This window comes from Tamandua tetradactyla, chromosome 1 (genome assembly GCF_023851605.1).
Source record: "Tamandua tetradactyla isolate mTamTet1 chromosome 1, mTamTet1.pri, whole genome shotgun sequence".
Taxonomy (NCBI): Eukaryota; Metazoa; Chordata; class Mammalia; order Pilosa; family Myrmecophagidae; genus Tamandua; species Tamandua tetradactyla.
Window position 1 is genome coordinate 98,079,032 of NC_135327.1, and position 21,345 is coordinate 98,100,376.

At 40.2% G+C, this 21,345-nt stretch overlaps 1 long non-coding RNA gene across 3 annotated transcripts in view; it reads right to left on the reverse strand.

Moving 5' to 3' along the window:
- Nucleotides 1-20,175, reverse strand: part of LOC143685525 (uncharacterized) — a 113,358-nt gene extending 93,183 nt beyond the window's left edge. For 2 of the 3 annotated variants that reach the window (XR_013176711.1, XR_013176712.1), the window contains exon 1: nucleotides 19,981-20,175. This is a non-coding gene — a long non-coding RNA (uncharacterized LOC143685525). Of the gene's footprint in view, nucleotides 1-19,463; nucleotides 19,521-19,980 lie in introns of those variants that run through there. The other variant, XR_013176715.1, reaches the window with a different exon arrangement.
- Nucleotides 20,176-21,345: the final 1,170 nt, after the last annotated feature.

Consider the following 21,345-nt stretch of genomic DNA (forward strand, 5'->3'; position numbering starts at 1 on the left):
AAATTGGATTGCATTTTTCACACTTTCCACTTTCTTCTACTAACACTAGCTAAAAAAACAGTACAAAACTGAATGGTGAAATTCTAGCTAAAGAAGCCCTCAATGCCATATTGTATTCTCAGAAGAAGAAATGCTTTTCATATCTCCCATGTCACTGCGCCTTAGGAGAGTATAGGTTTCCTGTTTAAGTTGTCTTTGTAGGTAAAATGGTTCACTATAAAACAGCAAGCTGTGTGTTCTGCTATGTTGACTTTCCAAGAGGCTTTGTCACCACAGCCTTAAAACACAGGGCACTGTTACCTGTAACAGAAACAGAGGTGACGGTCAAACTGGCCGGTGAAGAAAACGCCACACAGTGGGTACCATAAATGCGATGTTATTGACAGGGAGGAGGGAGACTTTGGATCAGCTACTTAACCTCTCTGAGCCTCAGGGTCTTAACCTGTACAGTGGGAATAGTAATAGTATCTACTTTATAAAATGATCCTGAGGAATAAAACAGTGAAAGCAAATCTATTTAGAACACTCAATAGATACAATTGCTGCTGCCACACCCTTGGCATTAGCCTCCTGAGGCTACTATAACAGATTACCACAGGCTGGGAGGCTTAGAGCAACAAAAATTAATTCTCTCACAGTTCTGAAGGCTGGAAATTTGAAATTAAAGTGTCAAAAGGGCAGATTTCTTCTGGGGCCTCTGGGGTGGGGTGGGGTTCCATGCCATGCCTCTCTCCCAGTTTCTGGTGGCTACCAGAAATCCTTGGCATGCCTTCGCTTGTAGCTGTCTCCATTTTCACATGGGCCTTCTCCCCATGTGTCTTCCCCCTTTTCCTATAAGGACACTTGTCTTTGGGTTTAGGGCTCATTCTAATCCAGGATGATCTCAAGGTCCTCAACTTAATTACATCTGCAAAGACCCTGTTTCCAAATAAGTTCCCAGTCACAGGTTCTAGGTGGGCACATCTTTTGGGAGGCTACTAATCAACCCATGACATCCTCTTTCTTACTAAAAAAGTCAGTTTAGGTCATGAAAGCCCTAAACCCTTTTGTCCTGTGTGAAATACAACATAGGTCATGACTTTTTTCCACAAATTTCTTCACTGCCCCTGTTCTGAGGCCCTTCTGATCAGACTCTTCACAGCATGGTAAAATATGTTTTCTACCCATTGCGTAGCTCACTGATTTTCACAAATCCTGAACCAGGACAAAGCACCCAAAAGACGGAACCTAGCAAGTGATGGGAACTATACATTAGAGTCTCCAATGCAAGAAATAGCAGGTGGCCTAGCGCAACCCCCATGTCCTGAATGAAGTGATAGAGAGCTGCGAAGTGACACACCTGTTCATGGCAGAGCCTCGGAGTGGGGCTGCTGGCCCAGGACCCCCTTCACTACCTCTCACTGCCCCAACCCGCACCACCTCCTGGCCCCACAGGTGTACGGTCACCTCAGCTCTCGTATGCTATGCTGTGGAAGCCCACACTCCTCACGGCTCGCATGGTGCCCTGGTTAATCCTAAAGGTCACGCCGGTTTGGATAGTTGACAGTTTAGTCTAGAAAATTAAGATGTAAATAACCAAAGTTAGACCAGCCAAAATGTCAATCAATTTTTTATTTGCTCATCGGTATTTGGAGGTATGTATTTGGGAGAAAGTTTGGAGAAGGCTTCCCATACTGCATAATGACAACAGACTCTTGCAACTCCATTTGAATCTTTCATCACACAAAGCCTCTCATATTCTAAAGATACTCCTGATACACCAATTGTTTGGAACTCAAATACCCCATCCTCTGGAATTGATATTATCCATGATGAGCAAATAAGTTCCCAGGCAAAAGGCTTTACCAAAACAATATGACAATAAAGAAAGAGAAATCAATATTAACATTTAAAACATAAGTAAACACACAAAAAAACTTAAATTGAATTAAAGAGTTAATTCCTTTATTAATTTTTCCAGAATTTCAGCTTGAGAAAAAAACGACTTCATAAAAGGAAGATGAGGAGGTAAAAGGAAGCATTTGAAAGAGCTAATAGGAGCTCCTGAGTATTTTCACAGGCTTTAAAGGTCAATTATGCTTAATTCCACTTTGAATTTGTGGAATCTTTTCCAAATGAAGAAAGATCTTATAGCTCTTTGCATTTTCTAAACAGCTTATCAGGCAACTACACAAGATGAATAACAGCAACTGATAATTTTACAATTGGGAAGAGGTTATCACTGGTTCTCCCTAACCCTTTCTACTCAGAGTGTTATCCAAGAATCAGCACCATCAAGATTACCTGATAGCTTTTGGACCTGCAAAACTGTTTTCCCACATCAGATTTACAGGAATCATAATCTGCCAGATTATGGCAGATTTTTTTTTTCAAGATTCCCAGGTGATTAATATGTGCATTAGAATTGTAGAAGCAGTGATTCTGCCAGTGAATTAGGGTGTCTCTGAAATAAAATAACGTGGTTAACTAAGGGAAGATGCTGATATATAATATACATTTGATTTTTATTTTAAGCAATCTAGCAAATTGAGTTAAAAAAAAATCCTCCTTCCCATTTCAAATACAAAGATATTTGATGAACTATAATGAGTTTTTCTTTAAAAGCCAAATTCAAAAGAAAGAAAGGGAAATTCTTGGTATAAATAAACAAAAAAACAAACACACAAATTAACACAAGAACTAATAGAGCAGTACCCGAAAAGGAGAGCAGACTTGCCGCAGACCCCAAAAGCAAGGACCTAGAATCATAAAATCCCCATGAGATGAGGGCTTGAACTCATGTGATGTGTGACACTAGAACTTCCACTCCTACACAAGCTGTGCTCACTCTGTGTAAGGAGAGACAATTTCCCATCAACCCAAGGAAAAAACAAAGAAGCCAAAAGTCTGGTGGGTTCCCAAGCCCTGGTCTGTGCCTCCTGTAAAAATGGAGTCCAAATGAATACTATCATATGGTGTTGAAATCTTAAGCTGAGAAATTACTGTGAAAATTCATCCAGGACAATTGAATCCCTTGGGACACCCAACCAAGGTCAATGTAAAATCACTCTGTAAAATACTTTACAACTAGGGCACATACGATTCACAGACCCAAAATAATCTCAAAGAAGAATGATTCTACAGTAAAAATTAAAACCACATGAGAGGGTGCACAGGTGGTTCAGTGGTAGAATGCTCACCTTTCACGCAGGAGACCTGGGTTCAATTCCCGGACTATGCACCCAAAAAAAGGAAAAAAACACATGAGAGGGCTGCAAGGGAAGTTCAATGGTAGAATTCTCACCTGCCATGTGGGTGACTTGGGTTCGATTCCCAACCCATGCACTTCAACCCAAAACAAAAACAAACAAACAAAAAAACAACCAAACAAAAATTCAACAAACGGTGCTGCAATAATGGGGTACTCATATGGAAAAAGAATGAAATGTGATCTTCACCATAGCTTACAAAAAAACAAACAAAAAAAACATGAAAGCCAGAGGATTTGGGGGAGATGGCAGAGTAGGAAACTCCAGGAATCAGTCCCTTCACCAAAACAATTATTGAACTGGCAGGAACTGTTTGAATCAACCACACTGAAACTCCAGAGACTAAGTGAACACTGTGCAGCATCCAAGGAGGAGTGGGAAGAAGAGGCTGGTAAATCGCAATAAAGACCAGTGAGTTTCACCCTTCTGCAACAGCTATCATCCCCTTTGTTCCAACCTCATGGCAGGCAGCACTGGGAACTGGAGCTCCAACTCCTGTCATAGCTTGCTGGTGCCAGAGTGAGACAAAAAGAACGAATCCTCCAAACTCCAGGGGTGTGTGGTCTGATCCCAGAGCTCTACCTTTGACCAGCTACTTCACATCTCTGGGGGCTGGCTCTGAGGGTGACCATTGTTCCATTTCCCCTTAGGAAAGACAGCAAAGGAAACTTAGAAACAGTAATGTTTCTCAAAACTACGGGAGACAGTTAAAGGGCTGCATTAACTGGGCAATGCTGAATTAAGAAAACACGGCTCCAAAAGCCACAGAAGAAACTCCTGATGCCCTTGCGGGCCCCTCCCCTCTCCCCTCCACAATACAAGGTGGAGTAGCTCGCATTCCCACTGCGGGTCCATGACTCTGTTTCAGAGGGAGCAGAGTGACCCCTGTGTGCATACTGGGATGCATGGATGACAGAGCCCATCTATAGAGTGGAAGTCTAAGAGACTGAGCCAAGGAACCTGTCTCAGGCTCACCCTCCCTGGGTTTGTCCTGAGGGCAGAGATCCAGCTTAGAGACAGCTGGTACTGTGTGAGAAACAATTAAATTGAAACAGCCTGGGGCAAAGGACTACCTACCTTAAATCACTCAAGACAGCACCAGGAAAGGGAGTGTGGTGTCTGTATTTTGAAGGGAGTAGAGGCAGTCTTCACTCAACACCTATAAACTGTAAATGGGGGGTTCCTAAGGCCTCTAGCAAGCACAAGCCCAGAAGAAGGAGCAGGCTCCCAGGCTCTGAGTACGCAGGCTCAGGTAGGCCAGAGAGAACCCCGTGCTTCCCTCTGGCCTCAGGGTTATCATCCTGATAGGAGAGCTAAACTCTGTAGAGGACCACCAGCCAGAGCAGAGCCTTAGTTCGTTTGTTTTGATCAGTTCTTGGCATTCAAGGAGAGGACAGAAATAACTGAAATCAGAAATGAAAAAGGGGACATTACTACCGATGCCACAAAAATAAAAAGGACTACAAGATGATACTATTAACTGTATGCCAACAATTCTAGATGAAAGGGACAAATTCCTAGAAACACGCAAACTACCTACACTGACTCAGGAAGAAACAAAATATCTCAACAGACCAATAACTAGTGAACAGATTGAATCAGTAATCAAAATATTTTTTCCCTTGTGTAGGTGGTCATTTTACTTTCATGATAAAGACCTGTGAGGCACAAAAGTTTTCAATTTTAATAAAGTCTCATTTACCTATTTTTTTCTCTTTTCGCTTTTGCTTTGGCTGTAAAGTCTCAGAAACCATTGCCTAACACAAGGTCTTGAAGTTACTTCCCTACATTTTCTTCTAGGAGTTTTACAGTTCTGATTCTCATATTAGGTCTTTGCTTGATTTTGAGTTGATTTCCATATATGACAGGAGGTAAGGGACCACCTTCATTCTTTTGCATATGGAGACCCAGTTTTCCCAGAACCATTTGTTGAAGAGACTTGTCTTTCCCCACTGATGGTGTTTGGCACCCTTATCAAAGATCATTGGCCAAAAATGTGAGAATCTGTTTCTGAACTTTCAATTTGATTCCATTGGTCTATATATCTATCCTTATGACCGTACCTGCTGTTTTGATACTGTAGTTTTGTAATAAGCTTTAAAGTCAGTAAGTGTGAGTTCTCCGACTTCATTCCTCTTTTTCAACAGTTTTGACTATTTGTAGTCTCTTACCCTTCCATATAAGTTTGATGATTGGCTTTTCCATTTCTCCAAAGAAGACTTTTAGAATGGGGATTGGGATTGCGCTGACTTGGTAAATCACTTTGGGTAGAAATGACATCTTAATAATATTTAGTCTTCCAATTCACAAACACGGAATGTCCTTCCATTTATTTAGATCTTCTTTGATTTCTTTTAGCAATGTCTTGTAGTTTTCTATGTATAATTCCTTTATATCCTTGGTTAGATGTAGTCCTAGATATATGGTTCTTTTAGTTGTTCTTTTAACTGTAATTTCTTCTACAGACTGCTCATTACTAGTGTATAGAAGCCACTCTGATTTTTTTGTGTTGATCTTGTACCTCACTACATTGCTGATATGGTTTATTAGTTCCTGTATGTTTTGTTGTAGATTTTTCAGGACTTTCTGTAAATAGGATCATGTCATCTGCAAATAGGGAAAACTTTACTTCTTCCTTTCTAATTTGGATGTTTTTTATGTCTTTCTCTTGCCTAACTGTCTTGGCAAGAACATCCAGTATCAGTGTTAAGTAACAGTGGTCACAGTGGGCATTCTAGTCTTGTTCCTGCTCTTAAAGGGAATGCTGCCAGTCTGTCTATATTGAATATTATCTGTGATATTTTTTCATATATGCCCTTTATCTTGTTGAGGAAGTTTCCTTTTATTCCTAGTTTTCTAAGTGTTTTCATGGATTTCCCTATAATGTATTTGAATGTGGTTAAAAGGGGAAAATTTAGGTTGCACATATGTTACTATTAAAAAAAATTTTTTAAGCATAAGATTATACAATGCAATGAACCCTATTATAAACAATGTACTACAGTTAATTGTACAATTACAAAAATGTTCTTTCATGAATTATAACAAGTGTTACAATGTTCCCACACTAATTCAAGTTATTAATAATAGAGTGATTTTATGCGTGATTTTTCTGTTAACCTACAACTTTAATAAAATTTTAAAAAAAGGAAAAAAACATATGAGAACAGAATTCCTTATGATGGACTGTTATCAGATATCACTACCAGTGGATTAGCACACCTCAGGATCTCATAGTAAAACAATACATAAGAGACTTTAGTTTTATTTAAGCCACACAGCAATTTACTAGTAGAACAATTTATAGATAAGAAAACCAGAAGGGTGGTTTATTAAATCATCAGTCAGTTGATTACATTTGTGACTGATTACATGTAGATCAACTAAGGGTATGCCCAGTACAAGTGAGATAATCCAATCCATTTGATTTGATTCAATCAGTTGAAGACTTTTAAGAGAGGAGAGAATTTTCACTGTATCTTCAGCCAAAGAACCTCTCCTGTGGAGTTTATACGGATCCTTCATCAGAGTTGCCAGCCTCATAGCCTGCCCTCTGGATTTTGGACTCTTGCATCCCCATGATTGCATGAGACATTTTTATAAATCTCATACCTACAGATATCTCCTGTTGGTTCTGTTTCTCTAGGAAACCCTGACTAATACCACAGCTAACTGAATTTACAGGATGTTCAAAAGGCAAAGATTTACATCTTGGGACTTAGCTAAATTTTTCCAAGGCAGTATGTCAGGTGATCCCTGGAATGTGAGCCAAGATGAGCTCGTGCTTTTACTTTAGGAGCATCATCACGGGGTCTCTGAAAGGCTGCTTTAAGTAGCAGCTCTAATCCACAAGCCCATATGCAAGGTGCTAAGGAATTAGTATAGCTCCGTAATTTCAGCAGAGCTATAATTTCTCATTTCTTACACCTTCACTAAATTACAATTTAAATTCCATCATTCAAAACTGTCTGGTCTTGAGTCAGATGCATATATCACCAAAAAAAGTATTGAAATCTGACCTTTTATAGCCCTAATAAGAAATGTCATGAGCTCATCACTGATTCATAACTCGTTCTTGAATTAGAGCTAAGAATGATCTGAACTTCAAAAGAGAATTCTTTGATTACAGGCAAATCTGAGGACTTTTCTGGTGACCTCTTAAAATTCTGAATTTTAAAGGAAAAAAATGAGATGTATTTCACAGCAAAAGCAATAATGAATAAATAAACAGTGGTGTAGCAAAGGATGCTACTTGCAAAAACAGGAAACAGAGCACGTTAATACATCTCTTTGAAGTTGGTCCTAAAATTACCGGGAACTTAAAAATCAATAACATTTCAGCAGAGACCCTAAAACCCCAAACAATGATCTATTGGCTCTTTTGCTGGATTGGATTTACACTTCGTAGCTTCATCAAAACAGATACCATAGGGATGCTGCAAAGAATACTATGGGGCCTGGTAACTTCAGAGTTCACGCTTGGAAAATTTATCATTTTAGCTCAGTGAAAAGCTAGTCCATTCCAGTGGGGAGAAACACAAGCTTCATATCAGTCTTGGTACTTTGAAAAAGTTTTCATCCCACAGCACACTGCGGCGCACCCATCTTCCCTGTAATGGCCATACGCGCCTGAAAGATTAGAAGTAGGTATATTAGACCTTCGTAAAGAATGCTCATTTAAATAAGAAAGAAAAAAACTTTTATTGACTAATAGTAAGAAGAGAAGATATCAGGACAGGGAGCATCCAGAGACAGTGGTTCTAAGTGCAACAGCAGCTCGGCCCTGCCATGGGGGTGGGGAGTGTGGGGGAGGGAAGGGTGGCTGTTGAGCAGTTCTAATTGAGGAATGTGGACTGATGAATACTGAGACACCCCACCTCCATCCACACAAAAGCAGACTTGGCATCCATGAAAAGGCCATGACAAAGCAGTAACGTATTTCCCAATACCCACCTATTTCTTCATTCATTTAATAAATATTTATTGTGTACACATAAACATCAGAGACATGTCAAGAATACAGGGAAGAGGAAAAGATAATAAGGTAGAAAATAGGTGCAAATCATAGATATAAATAAAATACCACAAATTCAAAAGTAGAAAACAGGTCAATTGTGGAACTATGACACTTCAGGAAGAAAATAATATTTGAGCTGGGCCTTAAACAGTGAGTAATTTTTGGATACATCATTAGGAAATACAATAATTCTTTCTCTACCACAAACAAAACTAAAGCATTGGACTAGAAGTGCTTCTCAAACTTCCATGCATCTAGAATCACCTGGGGACAATTTTTTAAATACCAATGCTGGGACCCAGCAGATATTTTGATTTATTTAATCTGGGGTGGGACCCAAGAATCCCAGCTGCTAACTTGTAATGACTCATAAACTGACAAAATTCTCCTGATTAGATGTAGGAAGAAAGAGAATAAAATATTAACTTCAACATAGGCATGGGAGCTTCCACTGATCACAAGAGGCAATAACATAGGAACTTTATGGACACCATTTGGTACTCAGTAGACTTCCTGCTCAAACAGCTCCTACTTGGAGGAACTGATTGGGGAATCGGCCACGTGGAATCAGTAGGGGGCAAGCTCATGAATTGTGCATGGTAGCTGCTTTTGGTTTTTGGTTTGAGAGAATAGAAATGGGAACATAAGATGGTATTACCATTGGGATGCCTCTGACAATTTAATAAAGCAAGCATGGGATTTTCTCAATGATACAGTGCTTTTCAAAGTTTGAATTTTGAAAACTATGGCATTCCAAAATTAGGTGGGCCAAGTGGTTGCATTGAGCAGCAGGGAGTCACTGAACTGTAGGGTTTGGGACCACAGTGAACATGAAAACAGATTCACAGGCTTTAGAGTGGCCTCCTAACATAAATAAATAGGGTAACTTGGGTTCCAGTTATCTATTGCTGCATAACAAACCACCCAAAATATGCAGTGACATAAACAATTACTGTTCTCATAGTTCTGGGGGTTCCTGTTGTCAGCTGGCCGATTGTCCCTTGGATATCTCATGCACTTCCGGTCAGATGGTGGCTGGGTTGGAGGTATGTGAAGGCACACCTGGACAGGACATTCAAGATGGTGCACTGACATGGCTGGTTAATACTGGCTGCCACCTGACAACTCAGCTGGGACTATCAACTAAATGTAACCTCTTTGGATGGTTTGGATTTTCTCAGAATATGGTGACTGGGTTCAATAAGACAGGACATAAAAGCTGCCAGTCTCTCAAAGCCCAGGTCCAGGAACTAGCACAATATCACTTTTGCCATATTCTACTGATCAAAGCAGTCACAGAGCCTGTCCAGGTTCAACAAGAGGGAACACAGACCTCAGGTTCCCAGGGAGGAATGTCAGAGAATTTATAGCTGTCTTTAATCCTCCACAACAGGTGAATAGACTAGCTCTCCTCAATCTCAACATCGTATATCCGGCTTACTTGGAAGAATGAAGTGGGGAATTGGCCATAGAGAATCACTAGTGAGCAAGCTCATGGAGTGTTCTTTGACAGTAACTCCCACAGAAAATATCTAAAAAGCAATAATTGTACTATTCTTCATTGCAGGTGCATCACCTATAAATTTGGGTTGTTTTATCCAGGAGTCAGTATGAGTTTGCCCCAAATACTCTTCTCTCTGCTCCATTGCCTTGGTAGCCAAAAGTATACACCTGCAAAAGCAGGTGGCCAGGGTCAGGAGCAAGTCAGCAGCCAGGACATGGGTCAGGGCCACACACAAGGGCCAACCTCATTACCTGGGCCTTACAACCACCCTAGAATTTTTCCATAAACTGTGACTGCTGGAGTTCTGCCAATGTCAGCTCCACAGTCCATAATGACCCAGCACCCAAGAGCTTCTGCATCACTAAATGTTTGCAAGCTCAGAAATCAATATCTAATCACACTTAGCCAGAACCCAATATTCTGTACTCAGCAGTGTACATTTCTGGTTGCTGGGTATATAAAGTTAACATGGGAAGCAGAACATTTGTGGGAACGAGTTGCATTCAAAGTATTAACACTGCGGCACAAATCACTGTTAATGACATTTATTGAGTGCTCACTTTGCAGGGTCCCACTCTACCAGGAGTTTTAAGATGATACAAAGGAAACAGAAGACAGCCTTTTGACCTCAGAAACTAATGTTCCTCTTTTGTTTTTGTTCTCAGCCCTTTACTGGGAATAGAACAGCTTGATTACTTTTCAAAATCTCATTGTTGGCAGCTTTTAAAACCCTGTTTGTTGTAAAGGGACTATCAGCTACACCTGGTTTCCTGGTGGGCCACTGCCAGTCTCTCTTTTTAGTGAGGAGCAGATTGAGAGATCCAGGAGGACTGATTTTTCACTAAACCGTTACAGAGCCTCAGGTGTGGCCAAGCCCCTATTGTCCTGAATCTATCTCTAAATTGCCTAAGCCACATCTAATTCACAGCTGCTTTCCTGATGAAATGTTGAGTGGCAACAGTGATACCCCTTTGCTTTTTCATAGGCTGGCTCTGATATCATCCCTGACACAGATTTGTGTAGCACTTCCTTAGTCAGTGCTTCTCAAACATTAATGTGCATAAAATCACGTGGGGATCTTGTTTAATTGCAGCTTGCACTTCAGTAGGCCTCCGCTGAGACCTCAGATTCTGTATTTCTAACAAGCTCCCAGGGAATGTTGATGCGGCAGGGCCTCGGACTACACTTTTAAGTGGCAAGAATAGAGGGACTGGGTTATTTCATGCTCCAGACAGTGTTCCAAGGAAGAAAGACAAAGCGACAGCCCTACTTCCTTGTCCATTAGCCCCTAACTGTCTTTCTTCCTCCTTGAGATGTTAGAGAGCATATGCAAATTCAAACCTCAGGAAAGACTTGGGAACTCAAAATTCTCCAACTTGGACATGCACATCAAGTTCCAACTGTGACCTCACATCTTATCAGATTTAAGATATGGGCCAAATTGGTAGACAAAAACCAATAGAAAACACTGAAAGTTGGGTTTGAAAGCTTTGAAGCCTGTCATCATAGCCAAGAATATGAGAAAATCATTCGAATCAGTTGGCTTTTCTGAAACCACAGTGGGTGCATGTTTATTTTTCTTATGGGTTCCCAAAATTGTTTCATGATATGGAGTATTAACATAAAAAGTTAAGAACTAAGTAACTATTTTTTAAATTAGGTGCATATTAGAGGGGGCTTTGGGGGCTTTTTTGTTTATTTGCTTGTTTGGATAATCTAGATATCTACCCTGTTCCTCAAATTACAATAACAACTTAGACTTGGATGATGTTTTATATATTTTTTCAAATCTTTTATATTCATTGTCCACATGTCATCTGTGCTTACCCTATCTCTTAAGATTGATAAAATTGGCTCAATCTCCCTTTCCTTACTCTATGAAATGTGTGTCCAAGATTGCTTTATGTTCCCAGAGGAACTTAAGTGCTTATAATCATTTCCACTCTTGTTTATGAACTTTTTTCCTCTGACTTGTTTTTTCTGGGTGTTACTTTTTCTTAGTTTCCCCAATCCAGTCCCACTTCTACCTCTATTTCAAGCAAGATATAAATAAAAAGCTCATGTGTTTTGAAGCACTCTAACTGAAGGTCACAAATAGAGGGTTATATTGCTACACTGCAAATAAATTTAAATTATATATTATGCATCACTGTTTTTCAAAATTCTATCAGCTACCCTCCTTTAGTTTATCTCAAGATCTCTTGCCTTCTTGCTGATTTCCTTTTCCCCTTCCACTCCATTTCTCTCTATATACCACTTTTCTCCCTGATTGCCCCCAAATAGTCCAATTTTCTATTCAAACCAGGTTTATGCAGAGCAATTTGGCTCTCTACACTCTCTATTCCCAAGCTGTGTCAAACTCACTTTTGTATCTCTAACACCCATCAATGTGCTCTTCTGAGCAAAAGAACTATTAGCAGATTACTATCCCCTTCCTTGGAAGCATAGGTAATTTTAAATAGCGTTTTTCTTTTTTCATTTATAATCACGATCGTACTTGACCTAGAAAACTCTGTGGGGTAGGAAAAACAAGCATTAGTATGGCCGTTTTACAAAGAAACTAAATCCTAGAAAAATCATGTGACTTGCTCACAGTTGACCACTTAGAGGTAAAGCAAAGACTGAAATCGAGTGTGGTGGTTCAGAGCTATATGTTCTTGAATTGAATCCATCTCTGTGGGTCTGAACCCATTGAAAGGAGGACCTTTTGATGAGATTACTTCAATTAAGATGAAGTCTAGGGTGGGTCTTAATCCAATTACTGGAGTCCTTTATAAGAGAAAAACTTGAGGAAGCAAGAAGCTGAAACAACCCAGAAGAGAACAGATCAGAGGCCGCTGCCACATGCCCTTGCATGTCCTTATCATGTGACAAGCTAAGGGCCAACGGCCACCAGCAGCCAGCCCCAGAAAGCCAGTCTTGGGGAGAAATCATTGCCTTGATGATACCTTGACTGGATATTTTTCTGGCCTCAAAACTGTAAGCTAATAAATTCCCATTGTTTAAACCAACTCATTTCATGATGTTTGCTGGAGAAGTGTAGAATACTAAACACCCAGGTTTCCTGATATCTAGTCTCTTCTCTCTATTGAGTCATCTTGATGCTTGATGGTGTTTTACAGAGTGAAAGAAGGCATTAGTATTCTGGCGCACAAGTTGCCTAAACCCAAATTTTGTTACTTAACACAAGCTACTTGATAATTTCTTGAATGACCTTTTGTTTGCCATGATAATCACAACTGCTTTTACTATAGGGGACACAAATTAACATTTCCTCTCCCAAATTACTGATGGTAAGTCTAGGACTCTGAAAGGCAGGACATAAGGTAGGAAAAAGAAAAAAGTGACTTTATATTTGTTAACTATTACTTCTCACAATTTTAAGAAAGTCACTCTTTACCAAATATCTTCAAGAGAATTGCAAATTAACAAACAGAACCTCTAGGAACTACCAGAGCAATATGAAGCCATTAAATTGTACTGGGGAATTCTTAATTTGCTTTCTCAAAAGTTTGTGGAAGAAGGCAACTGTTTGTGAATCACAATTATCTGAGAATCCAGATACCACATTATGGTCTGGGGTTGGTTTGCACAGTTGGATTAGGCAAAAATGCTAATGAGGTAAGCCCAGCCTTTAAGGGATAATTTGTTTATTCTCCTTCTATAGTTGCTTTAACCTAAAATCCACATATTATGCCCTGTGGTTAAAGGCAAAGGGAGGGAGGGTGTCAGATGTGGCCTCTCTCTAAGCCAACTCAGCAGGTAGGCTCATTGCCCTCCCCCTCAGCTGGGACAGGACTCCCAGGGGGTGTAAATCTCCCTGGCAACATGGGATGTGATCCCGGGGATGAGCCTGGCCCTGGCATCATGGGGTTGAGGAAGCCTACTTGACCAAAAGGGAGAAGAAAAATCAAACAAAATAAAGCTTCAGTGGCTGAGAGATTTCAAATAGTATGGAGAGGTCATTCTGGAGGTTATTCTTATGCAGTATATGGATATACCTTTTCAATTGCTGGTGTGCTGGAGTAGCAAGAGGGAAATACCTGAAACTGTTGAACTGTAATTCAGTAGCCTTGATTCTTGAAGATGAACATATATGTTGCTTTTACTATGTGACTGTGATTGTGAAAACCTTGTGACTGACACTCCCTTTATCCAGTGTACGGACAGATGAATAAGAAAATAAATACAAAAAATAAATAAATAATCGGTGGGTAGAGGGGATATAGGATGTTTGGGGTTCTTTTTTACTTTTATTTTTATTGTTTTGGGGGTAATGAAAATGTTCAAAAATCAATGGTGATGAATGCACAATTATAATACTGTAAACCATTGATTTTATACTTTATATGATTACATGGTACGTGCATATACCTCAATACAATTGCAATTGAAAAAAAAAGGAAAAAACATGAGAAAGTTAAGAGTATTTGGTACAAAGATGTCTCTGCTCTTAGTAGTCCCACTGCAGACGTACACAGCTCAGTTGTATGTATTGATATGGAGATCGGTAGACACACATACATACACATAAGCTTTTGGAAATTGTATCTCAAAATTTTTTCTTTAAATAAAATCATAATGAAAAAGAAAAAAGCTGACCCTGATATCCAAGAACTAACTTTGTACTATCAGCTAGGTCTTGGCATTCTCCTGCTGAAGAATTTCACAGAAAATCAACATTTGACCTAAAACTGGTCACTCTGTGATCCTGAAGGAACAAGACCAAATATACATATATACAAAGTCCTTTATTTTTCTGAACACAGACCCTCCATGACTATAGACCAAGCCACAAAATATCAAAAACTCCCCTCTCCTGGCTGATGTGAGTACTGCTTCTTTCCCAACTGCAGCTTTAACTACATTCTAGTCTGCCCTCCTGATAAGTAAGATTTATTGAGCTGTCTGATTGTAATATTGACCCTGCTTTCAGAACAGCACCCTCATTTCCTTGGATCCTCCCCAAATCTCCACCCAAAGCCCAGATTCTATATTAAATCCTTTCTAACACTCTTTTACTGAGATGGCATCTCACTGCTAGAGTAACAAACCCAACTTGTTCAACTACAAGTAACTGCCATCAGTCTTTGTTAGATGGCATTGGTGATACTAGTTAGATCTCTTGATGAAGGTTAGGAAAGTAAAACCATGAATCCCTTGCCTTTGACAGAATGAGGTTCAAATAATGGCATGTCATGAAAGGTGGTCATGTGGCCATTTTCTCCCAGGTTGTCATTGAGCAGGTACATAGGAATTTAACTACTATCTCTGACACAATATGTATGAGTCTATGTAAATTTTGGCTATGCAGGTGGGATCCTCCTCTACTCATTAAAAATTGGGTTTCTTCATATATAATCTTCACACCTAGTGATACAATCTATGATGTACCTTTATACTCATAGACTCCTAGGATTTTTTCATTTTTAATACGAAAAATAAAGACACAATCCAGGCTCTCATTTGGGAGTTCCTGGCAGACTAGAGCACCACCTGCTCTTGATTTTTCTTTCAACCAATTATGCATTTAAATTGAATTTGTCTTCTTTTTTCATCCTTTTTCTTTTCCACAACTATCTGCCATATCTCACTAAACAGCTGTTTAATGTGCTAAGGAAACAAACGTGTAATTGTAGCAGAGTAGAAGCAAGAGGGACAGGGTAGGTAGGACGGCAAAGGAGACCTGGAGCGAGGTGCTGGTCCTGGGACCCACCTGTAAGGTGACCTCACACAGTTCACTTCACAGCTCTCGACTTCGCTTTCCCCCTCCATAGAAGTGAGGTTAGGATGAGGTCTCTAAACCTTTCACAAGGTAAAATTATCATCACACCCTGCTTGTCCACCTTCACTTCCTCCTGCCTCAGAGGAAAAGGAGCGCTTTCTTCCTTCTAAGACTTTCCTTTCCAATTGAGATCCTAAGGATTCCCCCACCCCTGGTTTCCATTAGGATATTATTCTTTCTCTTGAATCATTATTTTTTTCTCCGTGAACAGCTTCCTTCTTCTGTCAAAATCCATGCCCAATTCACTCTTAAGAACTACTAATCATTTATTTTTTTACTTCTTTTTCTACAGTTCAATTAGTGGATTTTTCCATTGATTCCACATTCACTCCTTTATAGCTGATCCATTTGAAACTGCCTGATACCCAGTGATTTGAAGAGCAGCTACAAGATATTCTGACGTTTCAACACAGACTCAAGGAAACATTTTGCTTTTAAAAGGGCATGTGTTGGAAATGAATTCTTAACACAGCAACTAGTATAGGTTATAGTAATCTATGTATAGTTATATTTAATAACGTGTGAAACAAACCCGTATTTCTATTTTTCCACAAAATTAATCAGAAATTTTAATGAAAACCTTTATAGAAGGCATAATTTGCATGAATGTAATTTATTTATTTAATTGGCATTTAAGCAAATGGGTTAAATTTCTTTCTGCCAACCACTAATTTATTTTCCTTGGCTTATGGTTTTATTAATTTATGATTGATTTGTTAGACCAGAAAAATATATGAGAAACCTGTTCTTCCCTTAAAAGACTAGAATGAAGTGACAAGGGCTGCAGGGGCAAAAGATAACAGAAAACCAGCTTTAGTAGTTCTCTTTGAAATAGAAAGTATGGGGGTTTTCTATCTTTGCCCCACTCTAACACAGCCCAGAACCTGGTCTCCTGACAAGCCTCATGACTAAAGAACAGTCATGGAAGTTCCTTCCAAAGGACAGCACCTTTCAAAGTCCTTTCACTAAATAATCTCATTTTATCCTCATCATCCTGGGGAATCAAAAGAGGCAGGTAGCAATCCCCTTTTTCCTGTCCACAGTCTTCAAGTGTCATATAAAAGACAATCTTCCAGGCAGCAGTGGCTCAGCAGGCAGAGTTCTTGCCTGCCATGTCAGAGACCCGGGTTCACTTCCCGGAGCCTGCCCACGTTAAAAAAAAAAAAAAAAGACAGTCTTCCTCACCTTCTGTTATGGTCAGGTTCATGTGTCAACTTGGCTAGGTGGTTTGTCTGGTTGGGCAAGCTGGCCTGTCTATTACTATGAGGACATTTCATAGAATTAAATCATGATCACATTGGCTGCATCCACAGCTGATTCCATTTGAAATCAGCCAAGGGGAGTGTCTTCTGCAATGAGTGAGGTTTAATCTCATCACTGGAAGGCTTTTAAGGAGGATTCAGAAGAGACAGTCTTTCTCTTCCTGCTTTGGCCATCAAGCATCTCCTGCAGAGTTTGTCCAGAATTGGCCATCAAGCATCTCCTGTGGAGTTCATCCAGACCCTCCATCAGAGTGGTCAGTTCACAGCCTGCCCTATGGATTTTGGACTCTACATTCCTCAAAAGTTATGTGAGACACTTTTATAAATTTTATATCCACAGATATTTCCTGCTGATTCTGTTTCTCTAGAGAACCCTAGCTAATAAACCTTCCTTCACATATTCCACAATCATTTACTGTGCACCTACTGTGTTGACAGCAACTGTTCTAGCCCAGTGTTTGCAAAGTGCGATGTCCAGATCAGCATCACATGAGAACCTGTTAGAAATGTAAATCCTCAGGCTGCTCCCAGACCTAATGAACCGGAAATGGGGGTGGGGGGCAGCAATCTACATTTTAACAGATCCACCAGATGATTCCATTGCATGCTGAAGGCTGCAAACCACTGTTCTAACCTCAAGACACAAAGATGAGTAAAACACATGCCTTGGCCTCAAAAGATTCTCTGAGCCGGTGGAATAGATGGACAAGAAAATAAATCCTAATAACATAATGAACTGTGTGCAGACTGTAATAAGAACATAAGGGAAAAGTAAAACGAGCCGGCCAATGGCGTTCAGCGAAGGTCCACCGACTCTAGATAGAGCACTGCATTTTGAACACTGAAGAAGCAAGGAGTAAAACAAACAAACGAGAGGAGGCGCCCTACCCTGGCGTGGGATCTTGGGTTGACAGCCTCTCTATGCCCAAGTGTCCTCAAGCGAACTACAGCTACAACATCCAAGGCCCTGAACCAGGTCCATACACATGACCTCTAAGTCTCCTTCCAGGTTCCCTGCCTCACTCTTCAGGGAGGTTGCAATCGAATCTAAAAGTAAATATTTTAGATATTTAATTTTAAAAGAAATTATTTTAAACAATTAAAATTATTGTTTTTATTACCCGTTGCTGTAGTTCCTTTTCTTTGGGGAAAGGTGGGGAACAGTCCCCTGGGCAGAGGGGAGAGGAGGACTAGGCGCCCCTTTCGTATTCAGCACGTGCTCCCTCACAACCCCCCACCCCTTGGAACTTTCTCTGGGGAAAAACAACAGTGACTCCAAGCCAAGGGGCATGAAGACCTTTCTTTAGTGTTTTCCGCAGCAGCCTTCCTCAGGGGCATCCCACGTAAACCTCAGTGCCGTGAGGACAGTGCTTTCCCATTTACAAAGCAATTGATCTGCATTATCTTATGCAAGCTCCACAGCAAGCCTATGGTCAGAGTCTCTTACAATTCTCACTAAAAAAAAATGTTTTAAATGCAAGAAACTCCGAGGGAGCAGCCTCCCCAAACTCTCTGAGGGACACTGGTCCTTGAAATCCCTGGTGCACTGGTGCCACTCCAATAGCAGAAACACAAAAAAGAGGAGGCAACACTCTCCCCCCACCCCCCAAAATCTGTCTCAGACCATGCAGAGTTCCAGAATTGCAGAGATTCCCCGTCTGCCCCCTCCCGTCTGCAGTGGTGCCCAGGGCGATGCCCAGAGCAAGCACGAGAAGGGGCCAGCCTGGGAGACCAGACAGCGCCCAGAAGGAGAGCATCGGAGTGGAAGGAAAGGGGGAGAGCTGAAGCTGCTGCATGGCTGGTAAGGCATGTCAGATGCCCCTTCTCCTGTGGGACTTCCTAGCAGGAAGCACAATTCTCCCGTCAGCGAAACATAGGGAAAGTCAGAGACAACTAGTTTAATCCGTCACATTTTCATTAAGAAAACAACCCATAACATTCTCTGTGGGGACTGCTCCGTTCATCTTAGGAAACCCAGCAGGCTCTCGCTTCCCGTAGCATGAAGGTAGTGCTGTTAACCGGAATGAGTTTGTGTCTGGAAAACACAGTAGTTTGGCAGGATTGCAGAGAGGATGGAAGGAAATGGGCTCTGGAAACATTAACAAGCTCAATCAGCTATTTTGACCACCAGTCAAATACAGCTTATACAACTATGTCAAGATGAAAGATGGGAAATAAAATGAAGAAAGGAAGAAAGAAAAAAAAAAGGAAAATGTTGAATGTTATTTCAATTTTCTGTACACCCTAAATTAAAACGTATGCTTAATTACAAGATAGGATCCTGTCTAATAATGCAAGATCTTATTCTTTTTACAGAGTCTGTTAGAGCAGGGCCATGCAAAGTGTAGAAGAGACATGCAAAGGGAAGTCATGGATTGGATAATTCATTTTTCAATGAAAATAAACAATCTGTATATAATTCAGAGCCCCCAAAATCAGTTTGTGATTGAAGAGTCTCATAGAGAACCTAAGAATATTAGCTACCACAGGCCAGGCATAAGAGACTGGAGAGCCTGGTGGTTTAAAAGAAGATAGGGTCTACAAATATTATTAAAAGTATAACATTCAAGGTATACATACAAACTTAGAATTAATATAAGTAACATAGTGTTTCCACAACCCAGAATTGAGAGATGTTAATACTTACAAATTCTGGGTGACAGATATATCTGTTAGCTGCATTTTTCTTTGTTCTTTTATATGTTTTAAAATTGTTTTCTTAAGAAAAACAAAGAGCTTTTGTCCAGAAACCCATCTGATTCTAAATCTGACATGTACTAGCGCTGTGAATTTGGGCAAATATCTGAATCTCTCTGAATTGTTTCCCTATCCATAAAGTGAGGTTCGTAATAATACAAGGTAATTACAAAGATTAGAGGTGATGTAGACAAGGAGGTGATGACAGATTGGAGGCCCTCCCAAAATGTTGACTCCTCTTATTCCTGAATCTTTTCTCTAAATCCCTGAAATGTACTCATCCAGTCTAGTTGTGAACACCTTGAACTTCGACAATTCCTCCTTGTTAGAAAATCCATTCAATGGTTTCCCAGTACCTGTCACCCGATGGTCCTGATTGAGGCTATAAAATCCTTCCTCTCAGCAGCCTTTTGACATTTCAATTCAGCTAAGAATCTCCCCCTCCTCTCTCCCCTCATTGCCCATACCTTTCTTATCCAAATTAAAATGGATATCTCAATCTCTCCATCATCCCAGGTGAGATTTAATTTTGAGTTCCTGCACCATAATGGCGAGTCTCCTCCAAACATATTTCCATTGACCTTTATCTCTCTTTAAATTGTGATGCCTGGGGTGAGATTGGAGCTGGACAATCCTTCCCAACCCATATCCTCATTCTACATCATAGCTTGGCAAGCAGTTTCTATAAATGGCCAGATGGTAAATATCTTCAGCTTTACCAGCCATAAAGCTTCTGGGCAGCTACTCAACTCTGCCATTGTAGTACAAAAACAGCCATCGGCAAAATGTCAATAAATGGGCACAGCCATGCTCCAATAGAATCTTTTTTTACAAAATCAGAGGGAAGCCCATATTTAGCCCCCAGGTCATAGTCTACCGACCCCTGTTTTAAATTATATTCTACTAAAGAACATCTCCCATTGGTCTTTTTAATCACACTGTTGCGTCTTTTGTCATACTTGCCACTGAGCCATGTCGTAGACAAGATAACATTAATTTGTACACCTTTCCTGGGTGCAAAGCAGATTATAGATACAAGAGTGGGGTTAACCGACCTCACTCTGTGAACACGTAGCAGAGAGGAGCATGTTGAAACACTGCGGAATGAACCCTTATTGCTATTTTCTGCACAGGTACAGCAGCTGCCAGCCTACCACAAACCCACCCAGGTGTGAGCATAGCTGAGCCATGGGAAGAAGTTGCTGCCCCTGCAATGGATGTTTTCTACAGAAATCAGCAGACCTGCAGATCCCAAGTAGAGAACCTTGTCTTCATGTATTTTACATGTCATCTTGGTAGATTCAATCTGTCAAGTATGTTTTGGATAGTCATTTTATTATCTAATGTGTAGAGTCATATCCATTCCTTCCATTGTTTACAAATTATCTTCTCCTTTATTCACAAGGCATTTGTATCATTCAGTTATTTACACTGTAGCTATTAATTAGCTGCTAATGGGACACAAAAATCTGTGCAATTCCTTTCAACAGTAGTTCATAATTCAATCCAATATTTTTTCTGTTTGTTCAGCCTCAGGAATACTTTTAATTAAGATTTGCCATAATTTCCTGCCTTGACAATTCAGCTTTCATACAGTCACGACTTGAGTATGCAGCACAGGGGTAGAAAGAACTAGAAGCTAGATTATGAGTCAAAATGCAAATATTATTCCCATCTCCATTACTTTTTACAGGGAAAGTGTAAAATAAGTTCGGTTTTTTTCATCTCTATCTTGTCATACACAAAATGGAGAAAATAATACTTTCCTTACCAGGTTGATTTAATTGTCAAATATGGGCATGTATAAAAGGTTATTTCCTCTATATAAATAA